The 15,191-nt window shown below is 45.8% G+C and overlaps 1 protein-coding gene across 1 annotated transcript in view; it reads right to left on the bottom strand.

Annotated features, from left to right (window-relative positions):
- Slc7a14 (solute carrier family 7 member 14) overlaps positions 1-15,191 on the bottom strand; it is a 119,278-nt gene that overhangs the window by 44,237 nt on the left and 59,850 nt on the right. The gene's annotated exons all lie outside the window — the stretch shown is intronic.

Here is a 15,191-nt window from a genome sequence, read left to right as displayed (position 1 = left end):
ACACACACACACACACACACACACACACACACACACACACACACACAAGCTGCAAGTAACAAAGATTTCCTGACCCTGAAATCGCTGTATGATGAAGGAGCTTAGGGATCAGCTGGTCTCATGCTGCTGAGTATTTATGAGATGGCCTTTGGTGCCCTGGAGAGGTGAGCCTGGTCTTTGTGGAGGGCGGGGCAGCTCTGTCTGTTCTGGTGTGAGCTTTGGGCACAGCTTCTCCTCATCTCAGTGGACCAGGAAGCAGAGAGCTTGGCTGGAAGCCTACTCTGCTACAACAGTCAAAAGCCTATCTGTCTCCAGTGATCCACCGCCTCCGCCAGCCAGCCATGCCTTCCTTTCTGAAGGTCCTACACCCTTTTAAAACAGCACCACCAGCTGGAGACCCAGGGTTTAAACACACGAACTCATAAAGAACCTTCAAACCAAGACACGTGTCAACTGCTCATCAGCTTTGCTGTGTTCACTTAACGATAAAGCTGGGGCTGTAACCAAAACTTGGTAATCAGTCTTGACAACTTTCCAATTCATTCATTGCGTTTACCCGAGTCACTCAGGAAGTAACGTCTCTGCCTATCGATGTTAGGTTTAGATAAAAAGTGAACAAGGGGAAGGCATTACTCCCTTCTGGTGGACCTTTATAGTCTTTTGCACAGCTTGCTAAACTGTACCGAAGCCCTATATGGGGTTGTATTCTAGGTTCCCTTCTGTTTCTGTGATGAAACGTGGTGGCTAAGAGCAACATAGGAGAGGAATGGGGTTATTTCAGCTTACAGCTCACAGTCTATCACCGAGGGAAGTCATGGCAGGAACTCAGGCAGGAACTGAAGCCAAAACCATGGAGGGGGATGCTTGCTGACTCATTTAAGCTTAGCTTCTTAGACAGCCAGTGACTATTTGCCTAGGAAAAGGCACTCTTCACAGTGGGCTGGGCCTTCCTACATCAACTGACCATCAAGACAACCCCCCATTGACATAACCACAGGCCAGTCTGATGAGAACAATTTCTCAGTTGAGATTTCTTTCTCAAGTATCTCTAGACTGTATAAAGTTGACAGCAACCAGGGCAGGTTGCATAATGAACTCTAAAGTTGACAGCAGTGGTGGTTTTCCGTATGTGCAATCCCAAATTAATTTAAGATCAAATGTGCATTGAATCCTAGGTATTTCTGGCCTTGCTCACTCGGGTGCATGACATGACTTCACTTCAGCCTTGGTTCTGAACACACAACATGTCCTTTTTATGTGTAAATATATGTAAGTGCCACACAAATCCAGCTGTCATGGTCTAAACCACCCGGGCTCAGCTTAGAGGCCATTTATGCTATTGTGCTGGCTAGTTTTATGTTGACTTGACCCACGAGTCATTTGGGAAGAGGAGGTCTTAACTGAGATTGTCCTGTATGCAAGCCTGTGGTGCATCCCTGATTGATGATGGATGAGGGCAGGCTTAGCCCACTGTCCTTGGTGCCATCCCTGGGGATAAGAAATCCAGGGTATTATACATCCTGGGTTGTATGAGAAATCCGGCTTAGTGAGCCTTGGGAGAGCAAGTCAGTCAGCAGCACTCCTCTGTAGTCTCCTTACCATGCCCTGCCTCCAAGGTTCCTGCTCTGCTTTAGTTTCTGCCCTGACTTCCTTCAGTGACAGACTGTGGTGTGAAACTGTAACCTTTCCCTTTCCTCCCCAAGCTGCTTTTGGTTATAGTGTTTTAACACAGCAATAGGAACCCTAAGACAGTTATGAACTGCATCATTTTCACTCTGTACATAAAATTTTCTGTATTTACAGAAACAATGGTTTAATTGCAGAGAACAAAAATTTTAAATATTTTCCTGCTGTCATTGTGCAGCGTCTAAATAGCAATTTAGTATAATTTTGATTATAATGTGTCAGAATGCTTGGTTTCACAAAATTGTTTATGAGTTGATGACCAGTTTATAAAAAAAAATGTTAAGTGAATTTCATTTGAAATTAGGATAGGATTTCTCAATTTTTCTTAAACATGCCTCATTTTTGTACTAGATATCAACAGGAGACAGTATTCTCGGCATTGACAATCATAAGATCAAAAACCATGCTAGGTGGCGGTGCTGGCAGCACACGCCTTTAATCCCAGCACTTGGGAGGCAGAGGGAAGGTGGCCTGTAAGTTTGTGTCCATCCTAGTCTACACAGTGAGTTCCAGGACAGCCAGGAACAGCCAGGGAAAAGCCAAAAAAAAAAAAAAAATCAAAACACTAACTCTGAAAACGTTGAAGATGATTTATGTCCTAGAACAACAAAATACTCAGCTAAGCACAGCCATCTCCTGTGTTAGAACGTTAGATTTTATAAATCACTTGTGAGCTGGTGATCAGTTTATAAAAGATTTTTTTAAAATATATTTTTTGCTTTAAATTAGGAGAGAGTTTCCTAAATGGCCTTAAACATTTCTCTCTCTCTGTGTGTGTCTACGTATACATGCTACAATGTGTGTGCGTTTATGCATATGTGTTTAAGTATGTGGACAGTTACGCTGTTGTGTGTGTGTGTGTGTGTGTGTGTGTGTGTGTGTGTGCGTGCAAGCACGCACAGGTATTGGTGTGTGTATTTGTAGGCCAGAGCACAACCTTCAGGAGTCAGTCCTCTTCTTTCTCTTTTTGGTTCAGGGGGATTGGGCTCAGGTTACCAGGCTTGGCAGTAAGGGCCCTTACTCAATAAGCCAGCTTGCTGACCCATGAACTCAAAAGTTTAATGAGTTTTCTAGCTCTTCAGTCTCAGGACCTGCTGTGCTGCCCTGGGGTGGTGGGATGGGCAGCTGGATGAGTCTATGATTGTTCACCTCTCCATCCAGTTCCTGCTCAGTGTTACTTATCTGCAACCCTCAGCCACAGGAGGGAGAGTATGGTTTGCTGCTGAGCCCCAGGCACACCTTGGACAATGTCCTCTCCAAAACAGCCATCTTGCTAAGACTGGTGTCACCTGTCTCTTAGTGTTTATAAAACCTGTTTCTTTGATAAGTTTCCAGTGGGGCTAAGACATCCTGCATATATTACCAGGCGGCTGATCCCTTTGAAATGTAATTGCAACTGGGGTATGAGGAGAAATTACTGCACCTTTAGAGTGTGGCTCCTGTTGGAAACATCTGTTTTCTCTGTGACACTGAATTTCAGATGTCCAATGGTCCCCAACCAGCTGTGTCCTCTGAGAAGCAGGTTTCTGGATTCTGAGAAATTGTTTTTCTAGCTTCAACTTACATGCAGCTAAATCAGGCGAACTTGTCCTCATGCCCCCCTTCTGTGATGCTCTAGGCTAGCCAGAAAAATTGAGGGTTTTCTGTTCAGGGGGTGATGCATTGGGCGGCGCTCCCTCCCACCTCCCGCCACCAGCTCTTACCTGAGCAACCTTGCTCACCCAGTGCCTGTCACAGAAACCCAGGCAGGTTTTACAAATGTGTCTGGAGGAGAAGCAATTTGTCTGGGACTGCCTCTGCTTCTTTGTGTCAAAGAAGAGACTTATGATTTCTCTGCCAAATCAGGGCCCAGATGGACAGTAACTGCCTGTGTTCAGGGGCAGCTGGCACCACCATCAGTCAGGGAGGGCCTGACATCATCAGCGATTGAACCTGATGGGTCTCCGATTAAAGTTGGGTAAGGAACAGAGTCTCAAATCCTCCAAGTCATGAAACCAATACAGCAACATTTAAATGGGAAGGAAACCAGCTCTCCTGATAGAGAATTGACTTCCAAATTCAGTGAAGTGGAAAAATTTGTTCACTAATGCATGAATAGCCTACATGCTTACTTGTTTTCCTTGAAATACACATTCTTGAAACTATTTTAGGGGTTATCAGAGGTAGAGTTTCCACCTTAAGAAGAGTTTGAGTTTTTGTTGTGGTTTGCTCGTGCCATGGTTAGTAATCATGGCCAATGTGGGACTCAGCTGGTTGTCCTGAGGGTTAGCTGTTCCCAGAGCCAATCACTTGACCTTAGCTCCCCACCTGGAGAATGGAAATGACTCCCGTTGTATAGGTTGCTTTAGGTCTTGGGCAGACATAGGCACAGTTGCTGGTGTAAGGCAGGAAACAGGTCACGGCTCCCTAGCTGCCATTTGCAGGTGAGGGAATGTCTTGGCCACTTCTGGAGTGTTGATGCGTAAACACTAGCCACAGAGGAGGGTTAGGAGATGGCCCACAATGCACTAGCCACAGAAGAGGGTTAGGAGACGGCACACAACTGTTGTTGGCTTATGATTTCAGGGACTCAGCACCAGTTAAGGGTACTGTGAACCATTCTAGGGTCTAGCCCAGGCTGTTTCTGCTCAGTGCACTTTTAAAACAGAACCTGGACATTTGAACTCCTGGGCTTTACATCTTTAGTAAAACCCTTTTGTTCTGCTCCGTGAGAAACTGTGAGAGAAATCTCCCACTTCTTGCTAATCTCTTTTCATGAGACCTGGTCCTCCTTTTTGAGGTGACTCTGACAAGTCAGATGTAAAGGCCTTGGGCAGAAAGGACAAAGAGAGGGAGTTGAGGTGGTGACAGCTGGTAATCCTCTCTCCTAGTACTTTTCAACACTCCCTCTTGAGGTGCAGGAGAGGACCCCCATCTCCCTCTTTCTTCCTCTCTCTTCCCCTCCCTTTTTACCACTTTCCCTCCTTCCTTCCTTCCTTCCTTCCTTCCTTCCTTCCTTCCTTCCTTCCTTCCTTCCTTCCTTCCTTCCTAGCTTTCTTTTTAAGACAGGGTCTCACTCTGTAGCTCTGTCTGTTCTTGAACTCACTATATAGTCATAGCTAGCTTCTATCTGCTCCTGCCTCCACTTCTCCACTGCCTCCACCACACCCCCAGTTATACTGTTTGTGTTTGTGTGTGTGTGTGTGTGTGTGTGTGTGTGTGTATTTCTTTTTCCTGAGACAAGGTCTCACTATGCAGCTCTGACTGTCCTGGAACTCACTATGTAGACGAAGCTGGCCTTGAACTCAGAGATCTCTGCCTGCCCCTGCCTCTGGAGAGTTGATGAGCCCGCATCTTGTACTTCAGTGTGTCTGAGGAGTAGGTGAAGCCACCATTCCATGGAGCGGTGGGTACAGATTATCTACGGAGAGTGGCGCACTGCTGTATTTCAACTGGGATCTTTCCCAAGTCCCTTGACTTTTCAACCTCCTTCAGATTGGGACAGCACGCACAGAGGGGCTGCACAGGCCAGGGACTCTTGATTTAGGGGACTTGTGAGAGAATTGTGTGGGTGTGGGGGCCACATCCCTCACCCACCATCCCCCTTCTAAAAAGACTCATTTATTTTTATTTTGTATGTGTGTGTGTGTATGTGTGTGTGTGTGTCTGTAGGAGTTTATATGTACATTGTACAGCTGCTCATGGAGGCCAGAGGAAGGCCTCAGATCCCCCGGAACGGGAGATACAGGTTGTGAGCCAGTTGATGTAGGTGGTAGGAACCAAACCTGGATCTTCTGAGAGAGCAGTTAGGCAACTTGAGCTGCTGAGTCATCTCTCTGGGCCTCCTTCCCTTTTTACAATCCTCTGAGCTCTAGAAAATAGAAGTACAAGTTTTGTATTTTCAAGTGGGAGTATTGCTGCCTGCTCATCTGTGGGCTTGAAAGGCTGGGGCCTCTTGTGGACAGGGACCACTGGGCTTTCTGGCACAGGTGACAGACACAGAGTGGGGCTTCTCTTCCCAAAAGTCTTACTTATAGGAGTCTGATCGATTGTTTGTGACTAGGCAGCCCCTGCTGAATGCCATGGCAGTGGCATATTTTTAGCTGAGTTTTGAATGGCCGAGAGTGAAGTCACTCCCACGGACACACTGGTGGCTTTTGGGAAAAGGTGTTTATTCTAAGTTTGACACTGAAAGTGCTCTTGGCTAGATTCATAGTACTCGGGTGCATGTGTGCTGGTGAGTAAGACAGTTCAGCAATGTTCTCAAAGGAGCAAGTATTCTGCACCCGTAAATAAGAGAAATTCATCATGTTCTTAATTTTCTTTAAGTCTGAGGGTTTGGGCTATGCAGAGCACTCTTGGTATGTTGCTTGTCCTACAGGCCTGAGGACCCCAGATCAATGTCCAGATCCCCCCAACTCCGACAATCATGCTAGACACCGTGGCATGTACTTATTGTCCCGCTAGTGGGGAGAAGACAAGAGGATTCCTGTCAGCCAGCCTTGCCTGCTTATTGGATTCCAGACCAGCAGGAGACCCTAGCTAAAAAAAAAAAAAGTAGATGAAGCTACTAGAGGTTGTCTCTTAACCTCTATGTGTATGCACAGGTGTGCATTTCGACACTCATAAATACCTACACACATATACAGATAAAATAAGAGAGTATACCTGGGCCATTTAAAATCAGTGTCTCAAGATACACAGAAACAGTCAATGTTTTTCAGTGAATGTTTTCTAAAACAGAAAGTGAACAAGGTCTAAGGACAGAGTGTGTGTATGTATGCACATAAGTGCAGCAGGCCCTGGACCTCAGCACAGTTGAACACCTGGACAGAAATCTATTCGGGCCTTGGAGCCCAGCAGCGGTTGGCAGCAAAGCCTGCCAAACAGGAACAAAGACAAACCAGTCAATGGTCCCAGGATTTTGCTGGGAAAGTCCCTAAACGTACTAACCTTGTTTTTTGGCTTCTGCAGTTCTGCTTCTTGCTAACCAAAGTGTTCTAGGATGTGTTTTTTGTGCTGAAAAGCCAAGAACCCAATAAGCTTCAGGACTGCATTGGGGTGAGTTCTGCACGCACCCGCCAGTCGCTGTAAAGGCTCTAATAGTATTTGACTCTAACAGTTCATGAATCCTCTGAAGAAGTCTCCTCATAACATATACACATACGTACACATATGTATATATGCATACATTTTTATGTAAATGTTACTCTGAAGGGAACCTTTTGGCCAGATGTGTAAAAATGGCCAGTGGGGGAACCACATTACAAAGCATCAGAGCACAGAAGGCAACCATGCTCTCCACACAGCACAGCCAAGCCTGTGACCAGAAGGCAGATGGAGGACCCATTCAGTTCCTTGACATTTCCTCTTCTTTATGCTAATGCCATCCTTTACGTGGTGGCATTTGCCTCCGTTAGTACTCAGGAACTTTCATCTCCATACCGTAGGTGGCTTTTGATCAGTTTCTCTGGCTTGCCTGTGCCTGCTAGTGTGAAAATCTGCCCTTCCTTCCCCTCTACTGTTCTGCATTCATTCCTTTCTCCACTGTTGCTTCTTGAGTTCATCTCCACCCATGTGGTGTGTGGCCATTTAACAAAGCTTTGCCCCCTGCCCTTCTTTCTTTTGTTTTGATGTTCTTATTTCCTGCATAAAGCAAATGGAATTTACTGGAAGCCCTCAGATTCCCTTGGGTGGCTGTGACCTCTTAGCTCCACAAGTGATATGAGGAATGGCCAGTGTTTGAAGCCGGTGGACTGGCCCCATCAAAGCCATTGAGTGGCCGTAGATGCGGGGTACAAGTTCGGGTCACAGAGCTGAGCGCTGAGGCTCCTGTTAACTCTTCGTCGTTAGCTTTCCTTCTTCAGCTGTTTACCCCATGGTGATTTGGTAGTGCCATGCCTTGCTGATCTGCATGTGTGCCTATCACTTTGCCACGGAACTCAGTTTATGTTTCCTTATTCTGACTTACCATTATTGTGTTTGCTGATTTACATAGGTTTTGAGACACAGCTTATTCGTATGTTTGAAAGCATAGCCTTACAGAAGGGTATGGTCCCTGCAGGAGAGATAATTCCTTTGGGTTAGGTACCTCAAGGAAAAAAATACACTCCTTTTGTACAAGGTCTACCTGCAGACACATGCATGGGAAACCTGCCTTTTGCGTCCATTTTTTAGGGGTAGACTGTGGGTCTCAGATTTGGAATCCCAGCCAGTCCATCTGCATTAAGAAGGGTCCTCAGTGAATCAGGTTAGAGTGATGATAACAATAATATTACTGGCCATAGCTCCGCATACGGGCTCTGTTAAGACTTTGCATATATAGTCATAATCTTCGAAATGGATACGCTACTGAAGTCCTTATTATATTCACTTAAAGATGATGGATCCAACCTCTAGATAGATTACTAGGACTTACCCATCTTTCTTGTGTCACAAGTTTGTATTTGTGTGTCTGAGGAAAGGATGGCATGTGTAAAAGAATGAGGCAGCTCACAAGTAGATGTGGTTAACCTGGGGCCTCTGCCCTATCCCAGTCTCCCCGAAGGCTGAGGGCACACCTGTAACTTCCCCACCCGACTCGGACTCCTTCGGTAAACTACATCCGGAAGTCACAAGGGGAGTACTCGGCCAGGCAGGACAGGGTTTGCGCAGAGATGGCTCAGGTGTACGGACTAACTGTACCTGCCCTCCAGACGCTGCGGAATAGATGGGGCTTCAAGCTGGCATGTGGGGAGACAAGGGACTTGGCTTTTAAAGTTCACTGTCCCTCAGTTCTGTTTCATTCTAATTCATGCTACAGGCAATCTAAGTCAAGCTCTTAATTTTTAGAGAGGAAGGAACAGACTGAGCGTTGGGATGGCCTATTCAACAACCCTGAGCTGTTGAGGGGCAGAATGAGGTCCCGGGTGTCCTGACTTCTGGCCCAGTCCTGGTTGGTTTTGGCAGTGTTCAGAATTGCACCTTCGCATAGACGTCAAACCCTCTCTTTGCCTTGGAGTTCTTTCCTATTTTCAGCAGCGGTTCTCACCATGCTGAGCTCAGAGTGAGTGGTCTGTCTGTCCCATTGCCTCTGTACTGTCCACTCTGCCAGGGGCTGCAGAAGATATAAAAGAAGCCAGAGTTTTCTGGAGGAAACTGATTTTTACCATGGGCAATTTGAGAAATGTGAAAATTTCTGTTGAGGTGCATATGCCTTCTCTGAATCAGTAACTGACATCCTTTTTCCAGGCTGTCAGTCAAGCCTTGTCAATCAAGCAGAGTGACATGAACTTCAAGTACCTCTCTTTTTTGTTGCTGACAGGTGATAGAAGACATTGGCTCAACTTAACAGACCCAAAAACATGCTGCCCTAGTCAGCAATGCAGGGAGAGCTGTAGGCTGTGCTCAAAGCTCGAGAGAAGGGAGACTTCCTTGTCTGTTAGATTTGTTACTGAGGTTTGTGATTTGGGGGTGTGAGTCTTGTTCAAGTTTGCAGACAAGGGCCTCAGGAGCCAAGCAAAATCAGAGTAACCCTGTAAAAGACTCTGAGCCTCAATGTGGTTATCTGTAAAATGAACATTGTAGTGGTGTTTATTTAGTGGTGCTTTTGAAAATTATCTTTTTGTGTGTGTGCCCACGTGCATATGGGGTTAGACATATTTGTGGGAGCTGATTCTCTCCTCCCAGTAGGACTGGAACTCAGGTCATCAGGCTGGAGAGCAAGTGCTTTTACATACTGATCCATCTCAGCAGTGTGGCTTTTGGTTTTGTTTTTTGTTTTTTTAATAATATGTCATCATCTCATAGCTGGCGCCGGGCATATCATATTAAAAGTCTTCAAGAATTTGCTTACTATGATGACCATAAACAGGAGCCACTAATATGCCTAGAGGGAGGTTGCATTGTGTCTGCTGCACAACATTAGTCCAATAAACATAACAGCAGTAATAAAGGCTGGCATTTAGTAAGGGTCTTACCAAATTTCAGCTTTCAGAGACTAACAGAGCCTGGGCTGGCTGCTATCCTCACTGAGATTTCAGTAGACAGCTATGTCTTCAGACACTACTTTGGAGAGCTGCTCAGCCCCACATCTGAGGGCAGGTATATGTTTGCTCATGCATTTCCTTACCACTCTCTTAAAATCCTGCTTTTCCTATCCTGGTGTGGTAAAGAGAAACGGAAAAGGGGCCACTGAGCACCAGGCCTCCTGTTTCACTGTAGTCTGTTTTTCACTAGAGGAGGGAAAATGGTTTGTTGTGCCAAAAAATGAAATAAGGACTCATCATATTTGTATATGTATGTATATCCATATCTGTGTATACACTTTGACTCTTTAACTCTTTCCTTGGCCACAACCCAGCAGCCTGCAGTAACTCTGGGAAGGAATGGCTTCAGGAGCAGGCCAGTAAGGTTGGAAACAGACACCTAATAGCCTCACCATGTCCCCTGTGTCCCCTGCCCCCAGGAGTCTCATCACTAAGGGTGCACTTGAGGACAGGTTGGAGGTGCTTAAGCTTTTAAGGATGCTAGGAGGTGCATGCAGGCATGTCCAACCTTTGGCATTGTGTCACAATGATGTCATGTACAAAGTCATGTACTTTGTACCATTGTTCATACATGTACATACATAAGAACTGTACCATTGACTTAACAAAAAAATTGCAAAAAAAAAAAAAAAAACCCTCATGTTTACTGTTTTGTGTTGGACCACATTCATCATGGCACTCAACCACACATAGCTGTGTGCTACAGGTCAGACATGCCTGCCCAGGTCTAATGTTAAGTCATGTATTGCTTAAGATGCTAAGAAAAACACACTTGGTATCCTGGGCTTTAAAAAAAACATCTCTCTGTCTCTCTGTCTGTGTCTCTGCCTCTTTGGGCATACAAGTGTGCCATTGTGCCTGTATGGAAGTCAGGGGACAACTTGCGGAAATTGGTTCTCTCTTTCTAACACATGGATCCCAAGGATGAATCTCAGGTCGTCAAGCTTAGTAGCAGCAGATGTCTACCTACTGAGCCATCTAGAAGGCCTGAGACAGCTTTCTTAATCATCTTTTTGTGATGATCAGTGAGAACTGGTAGCAAGTGATCAGTCCATTTCCAGTGAAAAAATTTCTGGCTTCAGCAATCCTAAAGATGGCCTCCTGGGAAGGGTCTTAGAGTCTCCAGTGTCAGTTCTGGTCGTCACTAAAGCTCCCTGGGTCTTACAGGAAGTCCTTTCTGACTGTGGCTCTGGGTTCTCCCAGGGCAGGACCGAAGCTAGCCTCCCCGCAGCGGTGAGGATATGAGGTGAAGAGGTGAGGGTGGAAGCGATGCAGTGTCCACTTGTGAGCTCAGCATCCACATGGGTTCTGTGTGTCCTCCTTGCTGGTTTTTTTTTTTTTTTTTTTTTTTTTTTTTTACCTCAGTCCTCTCTTTGTGCTGCCAGAACTACATTGTCATATCCATCGTTCTCATGTTATTTCAAAATATTCATTGATTACACATCTTTTCATGGACAGAAGGGGCTTGTCCTCCTCTTGCTCATTGTCCTTCACCAGGCCAAACTCTCTCCATTCTAAGCTGCATTTTGACTTTCACTGTCAGAACCCTGAGCCTCCAGCCCCATGATCCCTCATGTGTCTCATTATGTGCACATCTGGGTTTCCACCTTCATTCTGTCTCCATGGTGTAGCTAAAATATGTATCTGCTTGCGTCATTGAACTCCTCCAGGCCTATAGAGTAACATTTAACCTCAACCTGGCAAATGTTAGGGGCTGACCGGCTGAGCTGTCCCCTGTGCCCCTTGAATTAAGTTTTAATCATACTAAACAAGAAACTAGACATAAGCCTAGGAGAAAAAACCCTAGCTTGATGCTCTTCCCCTCTTTAGGCTCATGAGCCTTGGCTCTTGGGACTTTGAATGGCCGGACGTTGTGGGCATAATAACTTGGCTTTGTTTCATGTGTAGCCAAGTAAATCAGAGAAAGTGCATAAAGCCATCCTGCCCCCACCCGCTCTCCACAGAGCTGCAGGTAAGAAAAAAAATATGATGTTCTCTGTCAAAACATACTATAAAAGGGGCTTTGCAGGCTTGGCTGGGCACAGGGCTTGTGGAGTTATCAAAGAGCAGATAAGGCCATTGGACAAAAAAAGGAGAGGTTTGGCACAAGCTGTTTCCTCTGATAAATGGCCCACCACCTGGGACAGGCCACAGGTCAGTGACCACGTCAGAGTGGAGCTGTCTAAAGGATCTGGGAAGTTAGTGGACCTGGGGGTCATGTTCAGTTGGAAAGAAGGTAGTTTCAGAGTCTCATTTGTTTCATGTTCCACAAAGGCTTATGTAGCATGGGGAATGGGGCTACACGGCCAAGAAAATTTCCTGAGAGTCTGCTGGCTGGAGCAGAACGCCTTTTAACAAGCTTCCTCTCCATGTGGGTCCTGGCTGTGACAGATAGAACTGCCCCCCCCCCCACTCCTGCTGCACAGCAGTTCCCAAGTCTGGCTGTGTGTTAGAGTCTATTAGGGGATCTTAAGAAAACACCAGCCCCAGGGCACCCCATCCAGCCCCAGCTGAATTAGAATTCCAGGACATGCACTTTAAAATATTTTAAAACAGAAATAGAAATTAAAGAAGGTGCCACAAACTAGGAGAAAACATTTGCAAAGCTGCATATTTAAAGCCGGGTGTGACTGCTTACATCTTTAATCTCCATACCTGTGAGTTCGAGGCCAGCCTAGTCTGCATGGTGAGCTCCAGGCCTCTCAAGACCCTGTCTCAACAAAACAAAGCTACACATTTAATGAAGGCTTTGCATCTAGAATATACAGGGAAACAATTGAGACAAGGCCTCATGTAGCCTTGACCAAAATGTGATATAGTCAGAAGGGCACCGAATAGAACTGTGCTGTGCTCTTGAAGCTCTGAAACTGTAAACTAAGCAACCATTTCTTTCTCCTTATACATTCTGGCATTTAGATAAAGTAGTGAAAATAAACATAATACACCTAACTTGAAAAGGTACAATGAGTCAGAATACTGTATTTGACCGCAGGTGCCTATAATAGAGTTTGATGCCAAACAACTTCTTTAGAGCTGTGTTGGGCACTGTACCAGGTACTTGGCAGGTGTCTCATTTAGATCCCACAGCAACTTTACGATGAGATGTTTTTATTTCCAAAATGGGGAAACTGAGGCTTAGAGATGTTACAGTGCTTGCCTTAAGCCTCCCAGCTAGTTAGTAGCTTAACCAGGTCCCAAGTCCAAACTCAACCTTACTGGTCACACACCACTTCGGATACCGTATTTTACGCGTTTTCCTCTCTGACGTCACTTCCTGCCTTTAGCCTCACCCTGTTAGTACTTTTATTCCAGTATTTTCCTGACTTCATTGAAATCTGCAGTTTTCGCTGATCTTACCACTTTCTCCCTTTTACTTGGAGTTACTAGTTTTTGTTAGCACGCAAGACAATGGGCTTCACTGTGACATTTCTCCTTTGACCGTTCAGCCTCCCTGGGGTTCAGTGCAGCTTGCTTCTCCTTTGCTTGCAAAGACCCCTGATTTCATTGTTCTTTCCTCTCTGCTTGGGACAGGCTAACTTCTGTTATTCTGACATCCTCTTCACTCCATTCTTATCACCAAGCAGTAACTACTGGGGGCAAACATATGTGGTAGAGACGGGGCTTCCTCGTGCTGAGTCAAGGCCAGAGAAGAAGAGAAACAGGTATTAACAAGGGTGAAGATGGGGAGGAATTGGACTATGGTGTTGTGGGGAAGCAGGGAAAGTTGGTGAAATTCTAAGTGATGTGGGGATGATGAGGGAGGGGAATGAGATAGTGGAAAGGGGCATTTGTGACCCAAGAGCACAGCACTGTGAGACCCGGCTGAAGAGACCCACCGTAATTCTGATAATATTGGCCCACGTTATTTTGGTTTTGGCTCTGGCTGGGGCTCTGAAGGATTCTGGCTGGCCTCATCAGGGGATGAGTCAGTCCACAGAGTGTGGAGAGGTGCTATGGATGGGGCCATCTGGAGAGAGGGGGAGAGGCAGCTGTTTCTCTTCTGGTGCGTTGGTGCAGCGGTGAGGACGAGCTGATGAGTGCGAGCCGATGAGTGGCATTCAAGAGTACACTCGGGAAATGCTTAACAATCAGGTCCATGGCAAAGAACAACAGCATAAACACAGTCCCACCGCAGCTGATTTCAGGTCTATAATTCAAGGTCTGACTGTAAAGCTGGAGAGAGGTGTGGCCTTGCCACGGCTGCAGACAGCTGGTGCAAACTAGCTCTGGCATGATACTGGCTGGGTGAACTCTGAGCTCTCCATCTCAGCAAGGAGGAGGTAGATATTACATAGCTCTGTGAGCACTGAGGTTGGGGATGGGCTCCCAGGATGCAATGGCTTTCTGGATATTATGTGGCAGATGAAAGATGATTTTTACACAGGGATCATTCACTCTGGGGACTGTATCCAACTAGAATGGAGGTTGGGGAAAACTGGATAGTACTCGTTAACTGGGAGGGATCTTAGGTGTCTGTCCTATGCCCCTGTGTCACCTGGGAAGAGTGTTAATGAGAGACTGTCTATATTGGGTTGGTTTGTGGGCATGTTCATGGGGCATTGTCTTTTTAAGTTATTTGATGTGGGAAGACCCAGCTCACTGTGGGTGGCACCATCCCCTTGACAGAGGGTCCTGAACTGTTGAAGACTAGAGAAGGAAAAACCAGCTGAACACTAGCAAGCAGGCATGTGACCATGAACACATTTTCTTCTTCCTGCTCCTGCCTATGGCCAGCTTCTGTTGTATGACTTAACCCACAGTGTTGGACTATACCCTAAAATAAAACTCCTTCTGTCTTGAGTTGCAGCTATGACAGCCCCCTAGCAAGATGCCCGTCTCTTCTACTACTGATAATCAGTTCTATAATGATAACCCTTTCAGAACTGTAAATCTGTGATGAATAATTTCTGTCAATGAAGAATTGCAATCACATTACTAGTTTTATGTAGCCAAATAATTCACTCATGTGAATAATTAATATCATTTTTAAAGGGTCAGAAGTCTTTCGAGCTGCACAAACCCAGTTTGCTAGAGTTTTCATGGAGAAGAAAGGGTGATTCCAGGCAAAGGGACAACATAAAGCTGACGGTGATGGTGGGTCTTTCCTTATTAAATGCAAAGCATCAGAGAAGAGCCAGTATACTTTTGAGTTTGCTGTTTGCAGTCCGTCGTGCTCCTTCACGGATGGGGGCTAAATCTTCATATGTAATAGGGATAAATGGTACTGAAGGGTTTCTCTTGAGATGTGTGCACAAGTCTCAGAACCACTGTCCTGTGTTAGAAAGGTTGTGCCTGGAACAGTTGAAGAGCTCAAACACTTGCTGCCAGTACACCAGCTGACACACAGTCAGCTGCGCTATGCCCAGGAAAATATGTTTTTGTGCCATGACCACCACCACGAATCAGAACACTGTCCTTTTCCTCTCTTGCTCCCTCACTTTCTTTCTTACTTTTCCTTCCTTCCTTCCTTCCTTCCTTCCTTCCTTCCTTCCTTCCTTC

Source organism: Psammomys obesus, unplaced genomic scaffold (assembly GCF_907164565.1).
Source record: "Psammomys obesus unplaced genomic scaffold, mPsaObe1.curated_primary_1811, whole genome shotgun sequence".
Classification (NCBI taxonomy): Eukaryota; Metazoa; Chordata; class Mammalia; order Rodentia; family Muridae; genus Psammomys; species Psammomys obesus.
The sequence above is the reverse complement of the archived record's forward strand: the minus strand, read 5'-3'. Positions and strand labels throughout refer to the sequence as shown.